The following is a 6000-nucleotide window of genomic DNA, read 5'->3' as shown; positions in this document are numbered from 1 at the left end:
CTCATAGGGATGGGGCACATTCAGAAGAGCTTTAGGGAAGCCTTTCCCAGGAACAATCCATGTGTTTTGGCTCATAGGGATGGGGCACACTCAGAAGAGCTTTAGGGAAGCCTTTCCCAGGAACAATCCATGTGTTTTGGCTCGTAGGGATGGGGCACACTCAGAAGAGCTTTAGGGAAGCTGTGTCTGTGTTCCTGCACCTGCAGGTGTGCCCATCCCTCTTGCAGCCCGTGCCTGCAGCTGCTCCCCTGGTCCCTGCAGCATCCTCCCACCCCGGGCTGGGCTCCACTGCCCACGCCTGAAACGAAGAAGCCTCCAAGCCAGGACAGACGTTGCACCTCTGGGAAGCAACAAAATGAAGATGTCACCTATGAAGGGAGGAGCTGCCGGGTTTATTAGATATGTGGTGATCAAATTAGAGACTTGCTCATGTGGACATCAGTTCAACATATGCTTGGAAATTTTTTAATCTATTCAAACCCAAGGCCATTCCCATGCTGCCTACCTGTGAATCCCCCCATTTCCAATTCATTTCTACCTTCCCAAGGAACCTTTCTGGCAAATAACACCCTGAACCACTGCCAGCGACTCCCCCGGTGCGTGCCGAGCTTCTGGAAGTTCTGCAGATGAGTCCTTCACATCCAGTCAGTGTCTCCTCGCTGCTCCCGTGTGCCAAATTGCAGCTAATTACAGATTGCATTCCCTGGAATTTATTCACTAAAACAACAGCAAAATTGCACAATTTGGTGCAGCAGATCCTCAGCAATTCACAGCAGCCTCCCCTGGCAGCAGCCACATTCCTGCTACAGCGCCGGAGAATGTCGATATGCAGATGGACAGATTGTTCGTTTGCAACTGGAAACAAAACAAGAGATGCTTCTCTTAACAATTCCTGCCCGGGTGGCTCCGGTGTGTGCCCGGGTAAGAGGAGCACCACAGCTCCCAACTGTTTTCAGCCTGAAAAGCACTTTGAGCTCTTCCTGTTTCCCAGGCATTTCCATATTCTCTCCAGCGTTTAAATTCCAGTTCTTTACCCTGAAACCAGCAAGCTGCAGCTGTTACAAATGTATAGGCACACATAATCATAGAACCCACTCGTATGTACAGCCAAGCAGCTGTGTGTGTATAATGACACTTCTATTGTCATTAACAATATTTAATATATTAATATATAGCTGTATTAATTATAAATCCTGTTTATTTCTCAGTATGATATTTCAAACCATTTACAATAAAACTGAAAATAAAATTATTTTATTCTTCATGGTCTTCACCATGGAGGAAGTATGATGAAATTCAGATATATTAACTATTGAATGTTTATACTAAATCTTATTAAGTACAAACTACTCTGGGATGTGCTGGAGAAGGAAGCACATGAGGGAGTCATTAGGAACTCGTTCAGGCTACAGTCCAAAGGACCAGAGAACTTGGGGCTGCATGAGCTCCCCAAGACACAAGAGTCACAGAACCATGGAATGGTTTGGGCTGGAAGATCAATTCTCAGACCTTCATCCCACCCTGCCACGGCAGGGGCACCTCCACTGTCCCAGCTGCTCCAGCCCCAGTGCCCAGCCTGGCCATGGGCACTGCCAGGGATCCAGGGCAGCCCCAGCTGCTCTGGCACCTGTTCCAGGGAACAATTCCCAATTCCCAGTACCAGGGAACAATTCCCAATTCCCAATGTCCCATCCAGCCCTGCCCCTGGCAGTGCCATTCCCTGTGCCCTGTCCCTCCAGCCCTTGGAAAGAGCCTCTCTCTTTCCTGCACCCACGGCCGGATCAGTCCAGAGCCTTCTCTTCTCCAGGCTGAGCAATCCCAAATCTCTCGGCTCCCTTTCCCTGCTGCTGCCTCCCTCCGGTGGCCCCGCTGGCCCTGGCTGTGTCCCCAGAGCAGAGCAGTGCTGCAGACCCCAGCCCGGCGGTGGCACGGAGCAGCCTGGGCACAGAGCCGTGCCCCGGGTGCCCAGCAGCTCCAGGAGGACATCACCAGGGGCACCGGCTGCAGCCAGGGCAGGGCGTTCACCATGGCAGGGTGTTCACCATGGCAGGGTGTTCACCATGGCAGGGTGTTCACCAGGGCAGGGTGTTCACCATGGCAGGGTGTTCACCAGGGCAGGGTGTTCACCGGGGCAGGGTGTTCACCATGGCAGGGTGTTCACCAGGGCAGGTGTTCACCAGGGCAGGGTGTTCACCATGGCAGGGTGTTCACCATGGCAGGGTGTTCACCAGGGCAGGGTGTTCACCGGGGCAGGGTGTTCACCATGGCAGGGTGTTTACCAGGGCAGGTGTTCACCAGGGCAGGGTGTTCACCAGGGCAGGGTGTTCACCATGGCAGGGTGTTCACCGGGGCAGGGTGTTCACCATGGCAGGGCATTCACCATGGCAGGGCATTCACCATGGCAGGGTGTTCACTGGGGCAGAGTGTTCACCATGGCAGGGTGTTCACCCACCAGGGCAGGGTGTTCACCATGGCAGGGCGTTCACCAGGGCAGGGTGTTCACCAGGGCAGGGTGTTCACCATGGCAGGGTGTTCACTGGGGCAGGGTGTTCACCCACCAGGGCAGGGTGTTCACCCACCAGGGCAGGGTGTTCACCATGGCAGGGCGTTCACCAGGGCAGGGTGTTCACCATGGCAGGGCGTTCACCAGGGCAGGGTGTTCACTGGGGCAGGGTGTTCACTGGGGCAGGGCAGGGTGTTCACCAGGGCAGGGTGTTCAGTGGCAGCACCAGGCAAACCCTGCGTGGAGACGGGACCCTGATTCCCAAGCCCAGCCAGAAACTCCAGCCGTGCATAAAGCAGGGGCAAATCCCCACGTGTAGCTCGAGCTCACTGCAGGTTGTTGTGGAGGGAGCCCTGGCACCTCTCACAGACAAGGGAGGAGCACCACAGGTCAGTGCCAGCTCTGCAGCAGCTCCCAGGCTGGCTCCTGCAGGAGCTCTCAGTTTGAGCTGGCCCAGCTCTCTGCCATGGCCCTGGGGCAGCCCAGCACGGCAGGAGGACAGGGACAGTGTGCCCTCAGTGCCCTCACCTGTGTGCCCACTGACCCCAGTGTGGTCAGGAGGACAGGGACAGCGTATCCTCAGTGCCCTCACCAGGCTCAGCAGTGCCCACTGACCCCAGCCTGGCAGCAGGACAGGGACAGTGTGCCCTCAATGCCCTCACCAGGCTCAGAAGTGCCCACTGACCCAAGCCTGGCAGCAGGACAGGGACAGTGTGCCCTCAATGCCCTCACCAGGCTCAGCAGTGCCCACTGACCCCAGCCTGGCAGCAGGACAGGACACATGCCCTCAGTGCCCTCAATGCCCTCACCCGGGTGCCCACTGACCCCAGCCTGGCAGCAGGAGCCCGGCAGCTGAGGCAGGGCAGCACAGGAGCCCAGTGCCAGCACAGAGCTGCCCGCAGGGACAGAGTCACTGCTCCTGCTGCAGGGAGGGCACCACACATCCTGCCCGGAGGGCACCTGGGGCACTCCTCTCGGAGGAAATCGGGATATTTGTTAACCCTGGCTTGAACAAACCCCGGGTCCAGGCGCTGGAAGTGCAGAGGAGCTCCTGCAGGATCAGCCTGGTGCACGCACAAACAGCCCTGCAGCAGATGGACACCTGAAATCATTACAGCTGACAGCAAGACCGAGAAGGTGTCAGTCCCACAGCAGGACCCTGTCCTTTGAAAAACACATTTAAAACTTTAGCTTAAAAATCCACAAAAAAAACCCACACTGTTTGAACTGTTTGTTTTCATTCCCTTTCCTGCCCTTCCCATTTTCCTGAGACTCTGTCTTCCTGGTTTCTAATGAGCAACTGTCCAAATTTGAGTTATAAATGCTAAATATACAACCTTAAGGCTGCACTGGAATCAGATTTTTTCAGGTGCCTTTCTTACTACACAGTCCAAATATAAATATACAACATTTATTTTTTCCAACTTTACTGCATATTCCTGCTTTTTCCTAACTCTGCTCACATTAATTCAGCACCAGGTTCCCAGAGAGGAGCTCTGCCCTCCAGCTCTGGTGGTGCCTTTCCATCTACTCCAACAACATACATCGACATTTTATAAAAGCCATAAAATATGCTGCAGTCTAGTTTTAGCTTCTCTCTTTGAACATGCAAATAATTTGACTCCATCTTGCCCAAGCACTCAATAAGCAGCAAGAGGACGAGCAGGGTAATTTACTGCCTGGTGCTGGCAGAGGAGGGGAAGAAGGGGCAGGCGGAGATGCTTTTCTGTCTGAGGCACTTTGAACAGTGCTGCTGCTGGGGAAGTCTCGCTTCTCCTCAGCCTTTCATCCCTGTGCACTTTTCATCTCTGCCACGTCTGAAAGAAATCCTTCTGAGCACGAGCTCCTGCCTGCCACACGCTGCTGCTCCCTGCCCGCTCGGCCTCACGCTGCCATCGCCTCGCTCAGCCTCACTCCCCACCCAGAGCCCCTGGCAGCTCCAGCCCTGCTCAGGGAGCCCCACCAAAAATCCTTGTACAGCTTGAGTCCTGCTCGGGGAGCTCCACCAACAATCCTCACACAGCTCCAGCCCTGCTTGGGGAACTCCACCAAAAATCCTTGTACAGCTTGAGTCCTGCTCAGGGAGCTCCACCAAAAATCCTCGTACAGCTTGAGTCCTGCTCGGGGAGCTCCACCAACAATCCTCACACAGCTCCAGCCCTGCTCAGGGAGCTCCACCAAAAATCCTTGTACAGCTTGAGTCCTGCTCAGGAAGCTCCACCAACAATCCTCACACAGCTCGAGCACACCATGACCCACTTCCAACCAATGTGCACGTACTCCATGGATGCCTTGTGTCACTCTGTAAACAGAATATCCTTTTGCCTTTGTCAGACAAAGGAAACCATTTCCAAATGTTGGAAAAACCAGAAACCCCTCTGCTCCTGCAAAGCAATTGTTCCATTGAGAAACAGTGGTCCAGGTCCTCCCAGCCCCACAGGCACAGCCCAGAGGCTCCTCTGTGCCCCCCAGAGCCTCCTGCAGACACACACCAAGCAGCTTCACTTCCAAATCAGCAGAGCTGGGACAGATTTTCCGCTGGTGTTTGGTGCTCTCATTCCCAAACACCAAAGTTTTGGAATTGCATCGGAACTTTGGCTTCCTTCTTTCTCTAATAAGGGCTGCAGCCTTGTCAGCTGAGGGAGCAGAAACCCTCCTCTCTCCCCTGCTAAAGGCATCCTTTTCCAACTTCCATGCACTGTACATACGTGCATGGCCTAATCTGGCTGACAAGCAGCGTTGGAAGAATCTGCTCTGGTGGTGCTGTGTCTCCTCGTGGCTGTGAAGAGGAGCACCAGCTGAGGCTGAAGGAAGGCCACGGCCACTCCGAACAGCCACAAACCACCTAACAGGGTGGGATGGGAAGGAAATGTTCAGGCACATTTCCAGATAATAATGATGCTACAGCAGAACTTCAACTGCTGGTAAAATTGTACTGTTATTATGTGTTATGATTCAATTACCCACAAAAACTTCTACTCAAGACATCTAAGGAATAACAAAATACACATTCTGGGAAACACAATATCAAACATTCACCTTGAATGTGAGTACTCCTAGTGCCACTTTTATTTTATCTTTACAACTGTAGATGCTCAGCTGGGATGGGGCTGGCACACCCTGGCTGGGCTCTGCAGAGCCTGTAGAGGTGCAGAGGGAGGGAAGGGGCACGGCCCGAAGCTGCTCAGGGGCCAGGAGCAGCAGCACAGAGGCCCAGAGCAGCCAGCAGCAGGCTGGCATGCAGGACTGTGCCAGGGCTGTGCCATCCAGGCAGCACCCCTGCACCCACGGCTCTGCACCCGCGGGGCCAGGGCGCGCTTGGAGCCTGCACCCACACCCGAAAACCTGGCAGCAGCAGAGAGGGGCTGTGGGACAGCAAATTCCTGTTCACACACCAGCCCCAGCTCCTTCCACCCGACACTCTGCCTCCCCAGATCAGCTCTGCTGTGACACTTCAGAAGTAGCGGAATTCTGCTTCTTCCTCTTCTGCCTTCAAG

The 6000-nt window shown here is 54.5% G+C and overlaps 1 long non-coding RNA gene across 1 annotated transcript in view; it reads right to left on the bottom strand.

The window, feature by feature from the left end:
* Window positions 1–377: 377 nt before the first annotated feature.
* The window catches only part of LOC116184115 (uncharacterized), a 43438-nt gene continuing 37815 nt past the window's right edge, over window positions 378–6000 (bottom strand). Inside the window, exon 3 of the long non-coding RNA XR_004148855.2 lies at window positions 378–855. This is a non-coding gene — a long non-coding RNA (uncharacterized LOC116184115). The remainder of the gene's footprint in view (window positions 856–6000) is intronic.

This window comes from Lonchura striata, chromosome 15 (genome assembly GCF_046129695.1).
Source record: "Lonchura striata isolate bLonStr1 chromosome 15, bLonStr1.mat, whole genome shotgun sequence".
In the NCBI taxonomy this organism is placed as follows: Eukaryota; Metazoa; Chordata; class Aves; order Passeriformes; family Estrildidae; genus Lonchura; species Lonchura striata.
The sequence above is the reverse complement of the archived record's forward strand: the minus strand, read 5'-3'. Positions and strand labels throughout refer to the sequence as shown.